Genomic DNA, 20962 nt, shown 5'->3' with positions numbered 1-20962 from the left:
AAACTGGGATTGATATTTTTGCTCTTTTATTTTTACTTAAAGTACAATAACTTTTACCATTTTAATTTGTTTTAATAGTATATTGACAGTATAGTTTTCTTTAAAAAATCCACTTAATTTTCTTTACCCTATTATTAAAAGGGTAATTGACAAAAACAAACTACATTGTCACCAGAAGAGCAATACAAAATGTACAAGTGATATATTAAAATCATCTTTCCAGCTTGAATTTCAATGATGCATTGGGGCAACGATTTTGTGAGAAACATCTTCACCCTTAAATAAAGATTTTCTTAATTCCTTACCAGTGTGCTAATTAGATATCACCTTGTTTTCACATTAAACAGACTTCTACATGAGAAAGCAGCAAGGATGCAGTGGCGTTAATGTTTCCTGGTGTCAACCTGTATTATTTCAGTAGACATTGAAATGAGGATGCATCTTGCTGCCTTTCCAATGAAGCAAGTTTAATTTAGTTATAGGTGAAAAACCATCCCTACAAAGGTGTTAATCAGAGACTTGGCTTTGTGGACACTTTTTAGAGAACAAATTTGTTAGCATAAAAATAAAGGCAGAAAATGAAGAGCTGTTTAATCACTCAATTGGATTTTTCTGCCAGCATATTTTTTTTCTCTGCAACCCATTGCTAAATTGTGCTTCCTAGCTGTTTTTTTATAAAACCACTGAATCAAATCTAACTCTGATTACATCAGAGAAGGCCAGGTACCCTACACCATAAGAGGGGGTTTGAAATTTTGACTTGTCTACTTAAATATCACCAAAACCTGATCACAAGGTCAATTATGTCCCTGGGTGGGATTGAACCACCAACCTTTTGGTTAGTAGCCGGACACACTAACCGATTGCGCCACAGTGACACTTTGCAAAAATTACATACTGACAAAGGCTAATAAGCATTCATCTAGAACATTTCCTAGAAAAACTTTAAAAAGTCAATAATCTGGAGAGTTTTTGTAAGAATTTTCTTAAATCAACCAACGAAGAAACAAATTGGTACTTTCCCATGATGAGTGAGTGCTTCAGGATCTCTTGCACTTACATGTGCAGCAGAGTACTGCAATGGAAGCATGCTGGGCCCATTACCCAGAGGTAGGCAGATTGAAACTATCCTCTGCTATATGCATTTTTTTTGTTAATTAAAGTAATCCAAAACTGGGATTGATATGTTAGCTATTTTATGTTTACTTAAAGTACAATAACTTTTACCATTTTAATTTGTTTTAATAGTATATTGACAGTATTGTTTTCTTTCAAAAATCCACTTAATTTTCTTTACCCTATTATTAAAATGGTAATTGACAAAAACAAACTACATTGTCACCAGAAGAGCAATACAAAATGTACAAGTGATATATTAAAATCATCTTTCCAGCTTGAATTTCAATGATGCATTGGGGCAACGATTTTGTGAGAAACATCTTCACCCTTAAATAAAGATTTTCTTAATTCCTTACCTGTGTGCTAATTAGATATCACCTTGTTTTCACATTAAACAGACTTCCACATGAGAAAGCAGCAAGGATGCAGTGGCGTTAATGTTTCCTGGTGTCAACCTGTATTATTTCAGTAGAAATTGAAATGAGGATGCATCTTGCTGCCTTTCCAATGAAGCAAGTTTAATTTAGTAATAGGTGAAAAACCATCCCTACAAAGGTGTTAATCAGAGACTTGGCTTTGTGGACACTTTTCAGAGAACAAATTTGTTAGCATAAAAATAAAGCCAGAAAATGAAGAGCTGTTTAATCACTCAATTGGATTTTTTTCCCAGCATATTTCTTTTTCTCTGCAACCCACTGCTAAATTGTGCTTCCTAGCTGTTTTTATAAAATCACTGAATCAAATCTAACTCTGATTACATCAGAGAAGGCCAGGTACCCTACACCATAACAGGGGGTTTGAAATTTTGACTTGTCTACTTAAAGATCACCAAAATCTGATAACAAGGTCAATTACGTCCCTGGGTGGGATTGAACCACCAACCTTTTGGTTAGTAGCCAGACACACTAACCGATTGCGCCACAGAGACACTTTGTAAAAAGTATGTACTGACAAAGGCTAATAAGCATACATCTAGAACGTTTCCTAGAAAAACTTTAAAAAGTTAATAAGCTGGAGAGTTTTTGTAAGATGTTTCTTCCATCAACCAACGAAGAAACACATTGGTACTTTCCCATGATGAGTGAGTGCTTCAGGATCTCTTGCACTTACATGTGCAGCAGAGTACTGCAATGGAAGCATGCTGGGCCCATAACCCAGAGGTAGGCAGATTGAAACTATCCTTTGCTATATGCATTTTTTTTGTTAATTTAAGTAATCAAAACTGGGATTGATATTTTTGCTCTTTTATTTTTACTTAAAGTACAATAACTTTTACCATTTTAATTTGTTTTAATAGTATATTGACAGTATAGTTTTCTTTAAAAAATCCACTTAATTTTCTTTACCCTATTATTAAAAGGGTAATTGACAAAAACAAACTACATTGTCACCAGAAGAGCAATACAAAATGTACAAGTGATATATTAAAATCATCTTTCCAGCTTGAATTTCAATGATGCATTGGGGCAACGATTTTGTGAGAAACATCTTCACCCTTAAATAAAGATTTTCTTAATTCCTTACCTGTGTGCTAATTAGATATCACCTTGTTTTCACATTAAACAGACTTCTACATGAGAAAGCAGCAAGGATGCAGTGGTGTTAATGTTTCCTGGTGTCAACCTGTATTATTTCAGTAGACATTGAAATGAGGATGCATCTTGCTGCCTTTCCAATGAAGCAAGTTTAATTTAGTAATAGGTGAAAAACCATCCCTACAAAGGTGTTAATCAGAGACTTGGCTTTGTGGATACTTTTTAGAGAACAAATTTGTTAGCATAAAAATAAAGGCAGAAAATGAAGAGCTGTTTAATCACTCAATTGGATTTTTCTGCCAGCATATTTTTTTTCTCTGCAACCCATTGCTAAATTGTGCTTCCTAGCTGTTTTTTATAAAATCACTGAATCAAATCTAACTCTGATTACATCAGAGAAGGCCAGGTACCCTACACCATAAGAGGGGGTTTGAAATTTTGACTTGTCTACTTAAATATCACCAAAACCTGATCACAAGGTCAATTATGTCCCTGGGTGGGATTGAACCACCAACCTTTTGGTTAGTAGCCAGACACACTAACCGATTGCGCCACAGAGACACTTTGCAAAAAGTACATACTGACAAAGGCTAATAAGCATTCATCTAGAACGTTTCCAAGAAAAACTTTAAAAAGTCAATAATCTGGAGAGTTTTTGTAGGAATTTTCTTAACTCAACCAACGAAGAAACACATTGGTACTTTCCCATGATGAGATGAGTGCTTCAGGATCTCTTGCACTTACATGTGCAGCAGAGTACTGCAATGGAAGCATGCTGGGCCCATTACCCAGAGGTAGGCAGATTGAAACTATCCTCTGCTATATGCATTTTTTTTGTTAATTAAAGTAATCCAAAACTGGGATTGATATGTTAGCTATTTTATGTTTACTTAAAGTACAATAACTTTTACCATTTTAATTTGTTTTAATAGTATATTGACAGTATTGTTTTCTTTCAAAAATCCACTTAATTTTCTTTACCCTATTATTAAAATGGTAATTGACAAAAACAAACTACATTGTCACCAGAAGAGCAATACAAAATGTACAAGTGATATATTAAAATCATCTTTCCAGCTTGAATTCCAATGATGCATTGGGGCAACGATTTTGTGAGAAACATCTTCACCCTTAAATAAAGATTTTCTTAATTCCTTACCTGTGTGCTAATTAGATATCACCTTGTTTTCACATTAAACAGACTTCCACATGAGAAAGCAGCAAGGATGCATTGGCGTTAATGTTTCCTGGTGTCAACCTGTATTATTTCAGTAGACATTGAAATGAGGATGCATCTTGCTGCCTTTCCAATGAAGCAAGTTTAATTTAGTAATAGGTGAAAAACCATCCTTACAAAGGTGTTCATCAGAGACTTGGCTTTGTGGACACTTTTCAGAGAACAAATTTGTTAGCATAAAAATAAAGCCAGAAAATGAAGAGCTGTTTAATCACTCAATTGGATTTTTTTGCCAGCATATTTCTTTTTCTCTGCAACCCACTGCTAAATTGTGCTTCCTAGCTGTTTTTATAAAATCACTGAATCAAATCTAACTCTGATTACATCAGAGAAGGCCAGGTACCCTACACCATAAGAGGGGATTTGAAATTTTGACTTGTCTACTTAAAGATCACCAAAATCTGATCACAAGGTCAATTACGTCCCTGGGTGGGATTGAACCACCAACCTTCTGGTTTATAGCCGTACACACTAACTGATTGCACCACAGAGACACTTTGCAAAAGTACATACTGACAAAGGCTAATAAGCATTCATCTAAAACATTTCCTAGAAAAACTTTAAAAAGTCAATAATCTGGAGAGTTTTTGTAAGATGTTTCTTCCATCCACCAACGAAGAAACACATTGGTACTTTCCCATGATGAGTGAGTGCTTCAGGATCTCTTGCACTTACATGTGCAGCAGAGTACTGCAATGGAAGCATGCTGGGCCCATAACCCAGAGGTAGGCAGATTAAAACTATCCTCTGCTATATGCATTTTTTTTGTTAATTAAAGTAATCCAAAACTGGGATTGATATTTTTGCTCTTTTATTTTTCATTAAAGTACAATAACTTTTACCATTTTAATTTGTTTTAATAGTATATTGAAAGTATAGTTTTCTTTAAAAAATCCACTTAATTTTCTTTACCCTATTATTAAAAGGGTAATTGACAAAAACAAACTACATTGTCACCAGAAGAGCAATACAAAATGTACAAGTGATATATTAAAATCATCTTTCCAGCTTGAATTTCAATGATGCATTGGGGCAACGATTTTGTGAGAAACATCTTCACCCTTAAATAAAGATTTTCTTAATTCCTTACCTGTGTGCTAATTAGATATCACCTTGTTTTCACATTAAACAGACTTCTACATGAGAAAGCAGCAAGGATGCAGTGGCGTTAATGTTTCCTGGTGTCAACCTGTATTATTTCAGTAGACATTGAAATGAGGATGCATCTTGCTGCCTTTCCAATGAAGCAAGTTTAATTTAGTAATAGGTGAAAAACCATCCCTACAAAGGTGTTAATCAGAGACTTGGCTTTGTGGACACTTTTCAGAGAACAAATTTGTTAGCATAAAAATAAAGCCAGAAAATGAAGAGCTGTTTAATCACTCAATTGGATTTTTTTTGCCAGCATATTTCTTTTTCTCTGCAACCCACTGCTAAATTGTGCTTCCTAGCTGTTTTTATTAAATCACTGAATCAAATCTAACTCTGATTACATCAGAAAAGGCCAAGTACCCTACACCATAACAGGGGGTTTGAAATTTTGACTTGTCTACTTAAAGATCACCAAAATCTGATCACAAGGTCAATTACGTCCCTGGGTGGGATTGAACCACCAACCTTTTGGTTAATAGCCGGACACACTAACCCATTGCGCCACAGAGATACTTCACAAAAAGTCCCTACTGACAAAGGCTAATAAGCATACATCTAGAACGTTTCCTAGAAAAACTTTAAAAAGTCAATAATCTGGAGAGTTTTTGTAAAATGTTTCTTCCATCAACCAACGAAGAAACACATTGGTACTTTCCCATGATGAGTGAGTGCTTCAGGATCTCTTGCACTTACATGTGCAGCAGAGTACTGCAATGGAAGCATGCTGGGCCCATAACCCAGAGGTAGGCAGATTGAAACTATCCTTTGCTATATGCATTTTTTTTGTTAATTTAAGTAATCAAAACTGGGATTGATATTTTTGCTCTTTTATTTTTACTTGAAGTACAATAACTTTTACCATTTTAATTTGTTTAAATCCACTTAATTTTCTTTACCCTATTATTAAAAGGGTAATTGACAAAAACAAACTACATTGTCACCAGAAGAGCAATACAAAATGTACAAGTGATATATTAAAATCATCTTTCCAGCTTGAATTTCAATGATGCATTGGGGCAACGATTTTGTGAGAAACATCTTCACCCTTAAATAAAGATTTTCTTAATTCCTTACCTGTGTGCTAATTAGATATCACCTTGTTTTCACATTAAACAGACTTCCACATGAGAAAGCAGCAAGGATGCAGTGGCGTTAATGTTTCCTGGTGTCAACCCGTATTATTTCAGTAGACATTGAAATGAGGATGCATCTTGCTGCCTTTCCAATCAAGCAAATTTAATTTAGTAATAGGTGAAAAACCATCCCTACAAAGGTGTTAATCAGAGACTTGGCTTTGTGGACACTTTTCAGAGAACAAATTTGTTAGCATAAAAATAAAGCTAGAAAATTAAGAGCTGTTTAATCACTCAATTGGATTTTTTTTGCCAGCATATTTCTTTTTCTCTGCAACCCACTGCTAAATTGTGCTTCCTAGCTGTTTTTATAAAATCACTGAATCAAATCTAACTCTGATTACATCAGAGAAGGCCAGGTACCCTACACCAGAACAGGGGGTTTGAAATTTTGACTTGTCTACTTAAAGATCACCAAAATCTGATAACAAGGTCAATTACGTCCCTGGGTGTGATTGAACCACCAACCTTTTGGTTAATAGCCGTGCACACTAACTGATTGCGCCACAGAGACACTTTGCAAAAGTCTATACTGACAAAGGCTAATAAGCATTCATCTAAAACGTTTCCTAGAAAAACTTTAAAAAGTCAATAATCTGGAGAGTTTTTGTAAGATGTTTCTTCCATCAACCAACGAAGAAACACATTGGTACTTTCCCATGATGAGTGAGTGCTTCAGGATCTACTGCACTTACATGTGCAGCAGAGTACAGCAATGGAAGCATGCTGGGCCCATAACCCAGCGGTAGACAGATTGAAACTATCCTCTGCTATATGCATTTTTTTGTTGTTAATTAAAGTAATCCAAAACTGGGATTGATATTTTGGCTCTTTTATTTTTACTTAAAGTACAATAACTTTTACCATTTTTATTTGTTTTAATAGTATATTGACAGTATTGTTTTCTTTCAAAAATCCACTTAATTTTCTTTACCCTATTATTAAAATGGTAATTGACAAAAATAAACTACATTGTCACCAGAAGAGCAATACAAAATGTACAAGTGATATATTAAAATCATCTTTCCAGCTTGAATTTCAATGATGCATTGGGGCAACGATTTTGTGAGAAACATCTTCACCCTTAAATAAAGATTTTCTTAATTCCTTACCTGTGTGCTAATTAGATATCACCTTGTTTTCACATTAAACAGACTTCCACATGAGAAAGCAGCAAGGATACAGTGGCGTTAATGTTTCCTGGTGTCAACCTGTATTATTTCAGTAGACATTGAAATGAGGATGCATCTTGCTGCCTTTCCAATGAAGCAAGTTTAATTTAGTAATAGGTGAAAAACCATCCCTACAAAGGTGTTAATCAGAGACTTGGCTTTGTGGACACTTTTCAAAGAACAAATTTGTTAGCATAAAAATAAAGCCAGAAAATGAAGAGCTGTTTAATCACTCAATTGGATTTTTTTTGCCAGCATATTTCTTTTTCTCTGCAACCCACTGCTAAATTGTGCTTCCTAGCTGTTTTTATAAAATCACTGAATCAAATCTAGCTCTGATTACATCAGAGAAGGCCAGGTACCCTACACCATAACAGGGGGTTTGAAATTTTGACTTGTCTACTTAAAGATCACCAAAACCTGTAAACAAGGTCAATTACTTCCCTGGTTGGGATTGAACCACTAACCTTTTGGTTAGTAGCCGGACACACTAACCGATTGCGCCACAGAGACACTTTGCAAAAAGTATATACTGACAAAGTCTAATAAGCATACATCTAGAACGTTTCCTGGAAAAACTTTAAAAAGTCAATAATCTGGAGAGTTTTTGTAAGATGTTTCTTCCATCAACCAATGAAGAAACACATTGGTACTTTCCCATGATGAGTGAGTGCTTCAGGATCTCTTGCACTTACATGTGCAGCAGAGTACTGCAATGGAAGCATGCTGGGCCCATAACCCAGAGGTAGGCAGATTGAAACTATCCTTTGCTATATGCATTTTTTTTTGTTAATTTAAGTAATCAAAACTGGGATTGATATTTTTGCTCTTTTATTTTTACTTAAAGTACAATAACTTTTACCATTTTAATTTGTTTTAATAGTATATTGACAGTATAGTTTTCTTTAAAAAATCCACTTCATTTTCTTTACCCTATTATTAAAAGGGTAATTGACAAAAACAAACTACATTGTCACCAGAAGAGCAATACAAAATGTACAAGTGATATATTAAAATCATCTTTCCAGCTTGAATTTCAATGATGCATTGGGGCAACGATTTTGTGAGAAACATCTTCACCCTTAAATAAAGATTTTCTTAATTCCTTACCTGTGTGCTAATTAGATATCACCTTGTTTTCACATTAAACAGACTTCTACATGAGAAAGCAGCAAGGATGCAGTGGCGTTAATGTTTCCTGGTGTCAACCCGTATTATTTCAGTAGACATTGAAATGAGGATGCATCTTGCTGCCTTTCCAATGAAGCAAATTTAATTTAGTAATAGGTGAAAAACCATCCCTACAAAGGTGTTAATCAGAGACTTGGCTTTGTGGACACTTTTCAGAGAACAAATTTGTTAGCATAAAAATAAAGCCAGAAAATGAAGAGCTGTTTAATCACTCAATTGGATTTTTTTTGCCAGCATATTTCTTTTTCTCTGCAACCCACTGCTAAATTGTGCTTCCTAGCTGTTTTTATTAAATCACTGAATCAAATCTAACTCTGATTACATCAGAAAAGGCCAGGTACCCTACACCATAACAGGGGGTTTGAAATTTTGACTTGTCTACTTAAAGATCACCAAAATCTGATAACAAGGTCAATTACGTCCCTGGGTGGGATTGAACCACCAACCTTTTGGTTAGTAGCCGGACACACTAACCGATTGCGCCACAGAGACACTTCGCAAAAAGTACCTACTGACAAAGGCTAATAAGCATACATCTAAAACTTTTCCTAGAAAAACTTTAAAAAGTCAATAATCTGGAGAGTTTTTTTAAGATGTTTCTTCCATCAACCAACGAAGAAACACATTGGTACTTTCCCATGATGAGTGAGTGCTTTAGGATCTCTTGCACTTACATGTGCAGCAGAGTACTGCAATGGAAGCATGCTGGGCCCATTACCCAGAGGTAGGCAGATTGAAACTATCCTCTGCTATATGCATTTTTTTTGTTAATTAAAGTAATCCAAAACTGGGATTGATATGTTAGCTCTTTTATGTTTTCTTAAAGTACAATAACTTTTACCATTTTAATTTGTTTTAATAGTATATTGACAGTATTGTTTTCTTTCAAAAATCTACTTAATTTTTTTTACCCTATTATTAAAATGGTAATTGACAAAAACAAACTACATTTGTTTGGGAGAAAAATGCAAAGGTACAAGACAGCTTTTCCTTGCCAATATCTCTCTTTTGCAAAGAGCTACGCATTGGAAAATTCAGGGCTATACCGTGTAGATGAAGCACTAACAGGAGGCTTTAAAATTTTCTTTCTAGTGTCCTTCGTTTGGGAGAAAAATCCAATGGTACAAGACAGCTTTTCCTTGCCAATATCTCTCTTTTGCAAAGAGCTGCGCATTGGAAAATTCAGGGCTATGCCGTGTAGATGATGGCCTAACAGGAGGCTTTAAAATTTTCTTTCTAGTGTCCTTCGTTTGGGAGAAAAATGCAAAGGTACAAGACAGCTTTTCCTTGCCAATATCTCTCTTTTGCAAAGAGCTGCGCATTGGAAAATTCAGGGCTATGCCGTGTAGATGATGGCCTAACAGGAGGCTTTAAAATACCAAACGAAGGAAACTAGAAAGAAAATTTTAAAGCCTCCTGTTAGGCCATCATCTACACGGCATAGCCCTGAATTTTCCAATGCGCAGCTCTTTGCGATTACAATCCAACCTGAATCAGGCTCTATTACCTATCACAATGCAGTGCAGGTAGTACAAAATGGGGTTAATATAGGAGAAAAACCCCCAGAGCTGTGCTCCTTAACTGTCCCTGGTGGCTAGTGGAGCGGCTGCCCAGTAATCAGTGTCCACGCCAGTGCGCACACGGCCCGCCCCCTACAGCCACGCTGGATCTCGGTATAGTGTGGGCACAGAAGCCCCTTACCTCCCTTTCATCAGCGGCCTCGTGATCCCGGAGGGCGGTGTGTGTGTGACTGACCTTAGGAAGAAACCGGAGCCTCCGCTGCAGTGACCCAGCAACCAGGGCACGGGAGTATACTGCGCCGCTGGGAGTGATGGAGCTGCAGTAAAGATGTCTATTAGACCTAGCCTGCTGCAGCCCTTGGAGATTCTTATAAAAAAAGTTCTTCTTTTCTTGTCAAAATTAATAGCTAAGAATAGGCTGCCTGAGGCAGCCCCCTGTTAAGTGGCCTGCTACTGAAGGCACCAACTACAAACTGAGCTCCCTGTTCATGGAAGCGAGGTTATAGAGCAGGGGGCGCTGAGCATCTTGGGAACAGTCAAAAGCTTTGAGCCTGTTGGTGCCTCAGATCAAGATCCTACTCTACACCCCAATGTGAATCCTTGTGGAGTCCAGTGTACCCCACAGAAGAAATGAATGTGTCACACCCATTGGCAGCAACATTAGAATAGCTGCTGATGGGCACAATTGAGAAAGGAAGGGGGGAAAACATTTGAATCCAGCACATATATGTAATTTGAATATGTAATTTGTACCTTCCTACTTTAAAATGTAATGGATGAACCTCACCCTGTGAGAACTATCTTTATGATCAAGAGATCTCATATGCAAGATAAGTATGTGTTGGCAGAGGCGCTCACTGGGCAGAGATGCTGATCGCATCTCTGGCATGTGCCGGTGCACTGCGGCACCAGCACACACACACACTTCAGACCTGATCTCCTGTTGTGTGAATATGCACAGCAGAGATCAGGTCTGAATTAGGCCCTATATACAGCTGTCAGTAAGGCAGGGATCTGCTGCTGCCAGTGAGGCAGGGATCTGCTGCTGCCAGTGAGGCAGGGATCTGCTGCTGCCAGTGAGGCAGGGATGTGCTGCTGTCAGTGAAGCAGTGATCTGCTGCTGTCAGTGAGGCAGTGATCTGCTGCTGTCAGTAAGGCAGGGATGTGCTGCTATAAGTGAGGCAGGGATGTGCTGCTGTCAGTGAAGCAGGGATGTGCTGCTGTCAGCAAGGCAGTGATCTGCTGCCCACTATCTCCCTATCACCCCTGCCTGAGTCACACACTTTCCCTGTCACCCCTGCCCCAGTTACCCACTATCTCCCAGTCACCGCTGCCTCAGTTAACCACTATACCTGCGACCCCTGCCTCAGTCACCCACTATACCAGTCACCCCTGCTTTAGTCACCCACTATCTCTGTCACCCCGGCCTCAGTCACCCACTATCTCCCACTCATACATGCTTCAGTCACCCACTATCTCCCAGTCATCCCTGCCTCAGTCACCTACTGACACCAGTGCAGACATTTCTGCTGCGGCCTCTCCACTCTCCAGCGTGAACGTCCTGACGACTGAGGAAATCCGCTTCCCAGTTGAGGACTCCGGGAATGAACACTGCCGATATTGCTGGCAGATGACGTTCTACCCAACTGAGGATTTTTGATACTTCCAGCTTTGCTATGCAATTTCGAGTGCCGCCTTGATGATTTGTGTACACTACCGTGGTGGCGTTGTCCGATTGTACTTGAACAGGCCTGTTCTGTACTAGAGGCAGGGCCAGTGTCAATGAATTGAACACTGCCTGCAATTCCAGAATGTTTATCGGGAGGAGAGATTCCTCCCTGGTCCACCGATGGTGAAGGGTCGTCATCACGGCCATGACCTTGGTGAATTTCCGAGGTGCCGTGGCCAAACCAGAAGGCAGGACCTGAAATCCAAAAACTAACCAGGCACAACACTGCTTAGCTTCCAACATCAGATGAGATTGGACATATCCAGTGTGATGCGGCTGTAGATGATTTTTGCTGTTTCTAACTTCTACTTCTAACTACTGGTACATCAATGAATAAGTTTCAAAATAGAATGCATCAAGAGAACGGTGTTGGTAGTATAAAACTACCTACAGCACCTGGTATTCCCAGGTGGTCTCACATCCAAGAACAAACCAGGCCTAAAATCAGGTGATATTGGGCATATACAGTGTGGTGTGGCTGTAGATGAGCTTAGTGGTTTCTGTTAGAGTTCTTCTACTTCTAACTACTCGTACATAAATGAGTAAGCGGACGATTTATTAAACCTGGTGAAATGATAATTTGCATGGTGATAAAGTACCAGCCAATCAGCTCCTAATTGCCATGTCACAGGCTGGGTTTGAAAAATGACAGTTAGGAGCTGACTGGCTGGTACTTTATCACCTTGCACTTTATCAGTTCACCAGGCTTAATAGATCTGCCCCAATGTTTCAAAATGGAATGCATCAAGAGAACGGTGTTAGTATTGTAAAAATACACACAGCTCCTGGTATTTCCTGGTGGTCTCCCATCCAAGTACTAAAACCAGGACCAACACTGCTCAGCTTCCATGATCAGGAGAGATTGGGCAAATCCAGTGTGCTGTGGCTGTAGATGAGCTGGTGGTTTTTATTACAGCTCTTCTACTTCTAACTTCTGGTACATAAAAGAATACATGTAAAAATTGAATGTACCAAGAAAATGGTGTTGGTAGTTTAAAAACACCTAAAGAATCTGATACTACCAAGCAGTCTCCCATCCATGTATTAACAAAGTCCAATACTGCTTTGCTTCAAAAATCAAATGAGATTGGGCATATCCAGTGTGGTGTGGCTTTAGATAAGCTTTGTGGTTTCTGTTAGAGCTCTTCTACTTCTAACTACTGGTACATTAATGAATATGTATAAGGTTGTAGTTTATCCAATATGCCTTTACTACCTTACCTTTCAACCCCCCCTCCCCTCTTCTCCTTATAGCTTCCTTAGTTCTCTCCTCCTCATGTGTGCGTTATTTGTTTTCTCATACGTCCTAGATGATGCTGGGGTCACATTAAGAACCTTGGGGTATAGACTGGATCCACAGGAGACATGGGCACTTTAAGACTTTCAAAGGGTGTGAACTGTCTCCTCCCTCTATGCCCCTCCTCCAGACTCCAGTTTTAGTATTGTGCGCAGTGATACTGGATGCACTACAGGGGAGCTCTACTGAGTTTCTCTGAAAAGACTTGTTAGTTTTTTTTATTTTCAGGGAGGCTGCTGGCAACAGTCTCCCTGCTTCGTGGGACTTAGGGGAGAGAAGTATGACCAACTTCTAGTGAGTTCAATAGCTCTGCTTCAGGCTGACAGGACACCATTAGCTCCTGAGGGTGATGATCGCTGGGTACGCCTAGATGCACACTCCCGCAGCCTGCCGTCACCCCCTTACAGAGCCAGAAGACAGGTGAGTAGCAGAAGAACAGAAGACTTCTTCTCCAGTGATGGCATTCTGAGGTACCGAGCAGCGAGCGGAACGCTGCGCGCCATGCTCCCACACAAACACAGGCACTGCAGGGTGCAGGGCACGGGGGGGGGGGGCACCCTGGGCAGCATAAATTCCTCACAAAAGGCTGGAAAAAGTGGACATTAGTGCCTGGGCACTGTCCTTACCCCGCTAGCGTAATTAATTATTTCTGAGCAGGACAGATACGCGCCATTACAGTAGCGGGGCTTCTTCCTCACCTCACCAGAACATCTTTAGAGCATTACAAGTCTATCACTATAGAGTTTATTATTTCCCAGACTGTGTACTTTTGGCGCTGGATTGTGAGCTGAAAAATCCTCTGTGTCCCTCTGACAGATTTACTGACGGTCTGTCCCCCATAAGCCGATGTGTCTGTGGGTACTTGGTACATGTGTGTCAACATGTCGATGGCTGAATGTTTTTCCCAAGAGGAAACTATATCAGGAATGCAGACATATGATGGTGGCCCTGTTGGCACCACCAATAACTGACTGGGTAAAAGTTTCAGTAATATCAGAGTAAGGTTGGATAAATCTGTGTCCCAGACACAGACGTAGAGAATAGATGTGATGTTCATGGCTATGTTTCTTTTCCCTCATGCCCCGCGGGGTCGCAAAAATGTTATTTTGCCCAGTTACTACACACTGATACTGACACGGATACTGATTCCTATGTCGACCATAATGTTTCCTGATTAGATCCAATATTGGCAAGGAGCATTCAGTACATGATTGTGGATATTAAGGACATATTAAAATCACTGAAGACCCTGCTGTTCCTGACAAAGGGGTCTATATGTATGTATATATAGATATATAATGAAAGCTGATGTAACGTTCCTCCATCTCTGTTTGAGAAAGTCTGGGCCAGCTCGACAAGATGGTTTCAAATCCCCAAAAGGATTCTGGTTGTTTATTCATTTCCCGCCGCGGACAGAATAAAGTGGGAGTCACCCCCTGTTCTGCACGGGGCCCTGTCACAAATCCAGCGGATCGTATGCAGGAAGCTACATTATTTCTAGTTATGTAACCAAGGGTACATTACTTAGACCTGCCATTACATGTGCATGGGTGAGTAGTAGTATTCAAGAATTGGTCGAATACCTTGTCATCCGATATAGATACCTTGGAGAGATGGGATACTCCTTACGTTGTATCATATCAAGGACACTGCAGCATACTTACGTGAGACTGCAAGGGATATAGGACTCTTGAGTTCACGGGCCAATTTCATGGCAGTCTCGGATAGGAGGGCATTGTGGATTCACCAAGAGAATGCTGATGCTGACTCCAAGAAGAAAGGGAGTCCCTTCCCTATGAAGGTGAAGCGTTGTTTGGTGACTGCCTAGTTAATTTGATCTCGGCAGCTCCCGCAGGTAAGTCAACCTTCTTGCCCTATGTTCCCTCCCAACGGATGAAGACGCATCATTATCTGATGCAGTCATTTCGGCCCAATAGATATGCAAGAAGTTAAGATTCCCCTTTCTTTGCAGGTAGAGGAAGGAGAAGAGGGAAGAGGTCTGCATCCTCTTCAAGATCGCAGGAGCAGAGATCATCCTCTGCTTCTGCCAAATCCACCGCATGACGCTGGGGCTCTCTTGCAGGAGCCCGCACCAGTGGGGGCACGTCTAAAACTCTTCAGTCAGTTCTGGATTCATTCGGACATGGACTCGTGTGTTTTACAAATAGTGTCCCAAGGGTACAAACTGGGGTTTCAAGACGTTCCCCCTCACCGATTGTTCAAATCGGCTTTAGTCAGCAGGGAGCAGGTTTTTATTCAAGCCTCTTCGTGGTCCCTAAGCCGGACAGCTCAGTCAGACCAATCTGAAATCTGAAATCCCTCAATTTCTACGTAAGGAAATTAAATTTCAAGATGGAATCTCTCAGTGCAGTGATCTCCAGTCCGGAGGAAGGAGATTTCATGGTTTTGGTAGACATAAAGGATGCCTACTTACATGTTCCCATTTAGCCTCTGCATCAAGCTACCTGAGGTTTGCAATTCAGTATTGTCATTACCAATTTCAGACATTGCCGTTTGGTCTGTCCACGGCTCTGAGGATTTTCACCAGGGTGATCGCAAGCAAGGAGTAACAATTATCCCGTACTTGGATGATCTTTTGATAAAGGCGAAATCCAGGGACCAGTTAGTGCAAAACATTGCACTCTCCCTGACAGTTCTTCAACAACATAGTTGGCTCCTAAACTTGCCAAAATCGCAGTTGGTCCCAATGACGCGGTTGTTGTTTTTGGGAGTGATACTGGACACAGAAGAGGTTTTCTTCCAGTGGAAAGGCTCTGGAGATCCAGAGTCTGGTCAAACAAATTCTGAAACCAGCAAGAGTGTTAATCCATCAATGCATTTGGTTGCTGGGTAAGATGGTTGCGGCCTACGAGCCCATTCAGTTTGGCTGGTTCCATGCCAGAGTGTTCCAGTGGGACCTGTTGGACAAGTGGTCCGGATCCCACCTACACACGCACCGGAGGATAATCCTGTCTTCCAAGACCAGAATCTCACTCCATTGGTGGCTGCACAGTTCTCACCTCCTAGAGGGGCGAAGGTTCGGGATCCAGGACTGGATCCTAGGGACCATGGATGCAACCCTCCGAGGCTGGGGAGCAGTCACACAGGGGGAAAACGTCCAAGGAAGATGGTCAAGTCGGGAAAGTTGTCTCCACATAAATGTTCTGGAGTTAAGGGCCATTTAATAACTGCAGACACAGTACGCACTGGGACGGGTGCCCAGCATCCTCTACGGAATAAGAGAAAAGGATTTACCTGTAGGTATTAAAATCCTATTTTCTCTAACGTCCTAGAGGATGCTGGGGACTCCGTAAGGAACATGGGGATAGACGGCTCCGCAGGAGACATGGGCACTTTAAGAAAGACTTTAGTTCTGGGTGTGCACTGGCTCCTCCCTCTATGCCCCTCCTCCATACCTCAGTTTGATACTGTGCCCAGTGGAGACTGGGTGCTTTTCAGGAGCTCTCCTGAGCTTTCTGACAGAAAGTATTTTGTTAGGTTTTTAATTTTCAGGGAGCACTGCTGGCAACAGACTCCCTGCATCGAGGGACTGAGGGGAGAGAAGCAGCCCTACTCTCCGAGTTGCAAGGTCCTGCTTCTTAAGCTACTGGACACCATTAGCTCCAAAGGGATTAGCTCCAAAGGGATTGGTACGCAGGATCTCACCCTCGCCGTCCGTCCCAGAGCCGCGCCGCCGTCCCGCTCGCAGAGCCGGAAGATAGAAGCCGGGTGAGTATGAGAAGAAAAGAAGACTTCAGAGGCGGCAGAGGACTTCATGATCTTCATTGAGGTAACGCACAGCACTGCAGCTGTGCGCCATTGCTCCCATACACCTCACATACTCCGGTCACTGTAAGGGTGCAGGGCGCAGGGGGGGCGCCCTGGGCTGCAATATAAACCTCTTTTTGGCAGAAATATAACATATATACAGCTGGGCACTGTATATATGTATGAGCCCCCGCCAATTGTACAGTTTAAGCAGGACAGAAGCCCGCCGCCGAGGGGGCGGGGCTTCTCCCTCAGCACTCACCAGCGCCATTTTTTCTCCACAGCACCGCTGAGAGGAAGCTCCCCGGACTCTCCCCTGCTTATACCACGGTAGACAAGAGGGTTGAAAAGAGAGGGGGGGGGGGCACATAATTTGGCGCAAATTACTTACAGCAGCGCTACTGTGCAAACATTAAGTTACTGTGCTATTCCTGGGTTATATAGCGCTGGGGTATGTGCTGGCATACTCTCTCTCTGTCTCTCCAAAGGGCAGAGCCGGCCATAGGCATAGGCAAACTAGGCAATTGCCTAGGGCATTTGATATGCCTAGGGGCATCAGCAACTTCTGCTGATTAAAATGATATGCGGCATGCCTATATTCTGTGTGTAGCATTTCATATGCAGATACAGCCACAGTCTCACACAGTATATAGGCGTGCTGCATATCATTTTAATCGGCAGAAGCTGCGTGTGCATCCTAACAACATAGCAATGCAAATAAGATGCATTTTAATAAAAAAAAGGTGCCCCAACGTTAGCATTGAGGCAAGATTTATGAGGACACATCTGTATCCAAGCAGAGGCAGAGGTCACAGTGTTAGTGGCAGTGTGAGTGCTGTGTGCATGTGAGTGGGTTGATTGTGCAGTAGTGTTCGGAATATGAGTAAGGAGCATTATGTGTGTCATGTAAAAATGCATTAATAATGTGCAACATATGTGTAAGGGGCACTATGTGTGTCATTATGTGTATAAGGGCATTAATAATGTGCGGCATATGTGTAAGGGACATTGGTGGTCATTCCGAGTTGTTCGCTCTGTAATTTTCTTCGCATCGCAGCGATTTTCCGCTAATTGCGCATGCGCAAGGGTGGTCATTCCGAGTTGTTCGCTCGGTAATTTTCTTCGCATCGCAGCGATTTTCCGCTAATTGCGCATGCGCAATGTTCGCTCTGCGACTGCGCAAAGTAAATTTGCTATGCAGTTAGGTATTTTACTCACGGCATTACAAGGTTTTTTCTTTGTTCTGCTGATCGTAGTGTGATTGACAGGAAGTGGGTGTTTCTGGGCGGAAACTGTCCGTTTTATGGGTGTGTGTGAAAAAACGCTGCCGTTTCTGGGTAAAACGCGGGAGTGTCTGAAGAAACGGGGGAGTGTCTGGGCGAACACTGGGTGTGTTTGTGACGTCAAACCAGGAACGAAACTGACTGAACTGATCACAGTTGTCGAGTAAGTCTGGAGCTACTCAGAAACTGCTAAGAAGTGTCTATTCGCAATTCTGCTAATCTTTCGTTCGCAATTTTGATAAGCTAAGATTCACTCCCAGTAGGCGGCGGCTTAACGTGTGCAATGCTGCTAAAAGCAGCTTGCGAGCTAACAACTCGGAATGAGGGCCATTATGTGTAAAAGGGCATTAATAAAGGTTGTCATAATGTGTAAGACGCATTATGTTTATAAGGACATTAGTGATGTGTCTCATATGTGTAAGGGGCATTACTGTGTGGAATTATGTGTATAAATGCATTACTAATGTGTGGCATTATGTGTATAAGGTGCTCTAATATGTAGCGTTGCGTATAGAAAGGGCATTTACTGTGTCGTCTAATGTGAATAAAGAGCAATAGGGTGTGGTGTAATGTAAATAAGGAGCAATTCAGTGTGATGTAATGTGAATACGGAGCACTACTGTGAGAAGTAACGTTTATAAGGTAAAGTAATACTACTGTGGGATGTAATGTGAATTATGGACACTATCGCGTGATCAAATGTGAATAAAATTGCAGTACTGTGTGGCGGAATTTTAATTGGGGGTACTATTGTGTGGACATGCCCATTGCCAGCAAAAACACACCCCTTTTTGGACTGTGCGCCAAATGTGCGAACTGTTCCTGTTTAAAATATAGGGGGTACAAACACCAAAATAAGTACTGTTATGGGTGAGGGTTGATGGTGCTGGGAAAGAGGTGCAAGGTCAGAGGCGGAACCAGCGGTGGTGCTAGGGGGCACCAGGCAAAATCTTGCCTAGGGCATCATATTGGTTAGGGCCAGCTTTGGCAAAGGGCCTTGTGGGGGAAATGTCTTCAGTAAAAGCATTCCCTGTGTGTGTGGTGTGTCGGTACGCGTGTGTCGACATGTCTGAGGAAGAAGGCTATATTAGAGAGGAGCGGGAGCAAATGAATGTGGTGTCTCCGCCGACACCTGATTGGATGGATATGTGGAATGTTTTAAATGCTAGTGTAAACTCATTGCACAAAAGATTAGACAAGGCTGAAGCTTTGGGACAGTCAGGGTCTCAACCCATGCCTGATCCTATGTCGCAGGGACTGTCAGGGTCTCATAAGTGCCCACTATCCAGATTGTTGACACAGATACCGACACGGATTCTGACTCCAGTGTCGATTACGATGATGCAAAGTTACAGCCAAAATTGGCAAAATACATTTGATATATGATTATGGCAATAAAAGATGTTTTGCACATCACAGAGGAGCCCCCTATCCCTGACAAGAGGGTACATATGTACAAGGGAAAGAAGCCTGAGGTAACCTTTTCCCCTCACACGAGCTGAACGAGTTATGTGAAAAAGCTTGGGAATCTCCTGCAGATTTCCAAAAGGATTCTTATGGCGTATCCTTTCCCATCAACGGATAGGTTACGATGGGAATCCTCCCCTTGGGTGGACAAAGCATTAACACGCTTATCCAAGAAGTTAGCCCTCCCGTCCCAGGATACGGCTACCCTCAAAGAGTCTGCTGACCGCAAACAGGAGATTACCCTGAAGTCCATTTATACACATTCAGGTACCTTACTCAGACCGGCAATTGCGTCGGCCTGGGTGTGTATGTGTAGTGCTGTAGCGGCATGGACGGATACTCTAGATAAGGATACTATTTTATTGCCCCTGGGGCATATAAGAGATGCTGTCCTATATATGTGTGTATGCAAACTACAGGTGGTGCTGCATGGCTCACACCCTTTTACTTGTCTTGTAGAGCAACTCTGGAGCTGTTACTGGGTCCAGCTGCTGCAAGAAATCAGCTTGAATGCTTCAGGGGCTGGGGCATGGCCAACATGAGCCCCACACTGATGGGGGTGTATAAAGCGATCTAGGGGTCATCCAAGCGCAACCCCACAAAGGCCGCCATGCCCTGCGTGACCATTTTCTCTTTTCATATGCAGACGAGGGTTGCAGCCAACTATACCCATTGCTTGGATGACATCACCATATGCGAATCCATCTGCTGCAGGCCTTCCCCCAGGAATGCTTGCACTAGTTGTTGCATTTGGTTTGTTGTTTGGGGGGTGCTTCAGTATTAGGCAGCCTTCTTCCCTCACACATTCGTCTGAAAATGTGTTCTCCCTGCAGTTGTTGTCCCCAGATGAGAGTTCCCTTGTGCTGCCTCAGTTGAATCTCCTTTACTTGACGGAGGTGTGCCTGAGCAGCGGCCCTCCCCAGCCCTATCTCAAATCATACTTATTTTGCTTAGGTGATTCCATGGTCATGAAGATTGTTTTCCCAGGGTGAGGTTCATTCATTGCATTCTGGGTATGCTGACCTCTGTGATTTCCCCAAATGTGGGAATCTCGACTGCATAATTTGTGGTAGGGGGGGGGGACTGCATTTGTGCTTTCCCCTGGTTGGCTCTGGTATAATTTAGATCTCATTGTCTCAGGTCACTCTCCCGCCTAGTTTGCTGTCTGTTTCCACTTCTCTTTTCTTGAGCCCCTCCCTTCTATGCCCTTGCGCACTATCCTGACTTCTCCCGTCTGCTTACTTTGTGCCTTCCAACGCACAATGCGAACTACAGGTGGTGTTGCAGGGCCCACACCCTTTTATTTGCCTTACAGAGCAGCTCTGGAGCTGTTACAGTGCCCAGCTGCTGCAAGAAATC

The 20962-nt window shown here is 41.7% G+C and overlaps 3 non-coding genes across 3 annotated transcripts; 1 reads left to right on the top strand and 2 right to left on the bottom strand.

Annotated features, from left to right (window-relative positions):
- Positions 1 to 1973: 1973 nt before the first annotated feature.
- On the bottom strand, positions 1974 to 2047 carry TRNAS-ACU (transfer RNA serine (anticodon ACU)). Its single transcript has one exon. It is a non-coding gene; the product is annotated as a tRNA-Ser (tRNA).
- Positions 2048 to 3141: 1094 nt separating this feature from the next.
- Positions 3142 to 3215, bottom strand: TRNAS-ACU (transfer RNA serine (anticodon ACU)). Its single transcript has one exon. It is a non-coding gene; the product is annotated as a tRNA-Ser (tRNA).
- A 17325-nt stretch (positions 3216 to 20540) lies between these two features.
- LOC134989947 (U1 spliceosomal RNA) lies at positions 20541 to 20707 on the top strand. Its single transcript, XR_010194911.1, has one exon. It is a non-coding gene; the product is annotated as a U1 spliceosomal RNA (small nuclear RNA).
- Positions 20708 to 20962: the final 255 nt, after the last annotated feature.

Source organism: Pseudophryne corroboree, unplaced genomic scaffold (assembly GCF_028390025.1).
Source record: "Pseudophryne corroboree isolate aPseCor3 unplaced genomic scaffold, aPseCor3.hap2 scaffold_1132, whole genome shotgun sequence".
NCBI classification, from domain to species: Eukaryota; Metazoa; Chordata; class Amphibia; order Anura; family Myobatrachidae; genus Pseudophryne; species Pseudophryne corroboree.
The sequence above is the reverse complement of the archived record's forward strand: the minus strand, read 5'-3'. Positions and strand labels throughout refer to the sequence as shown.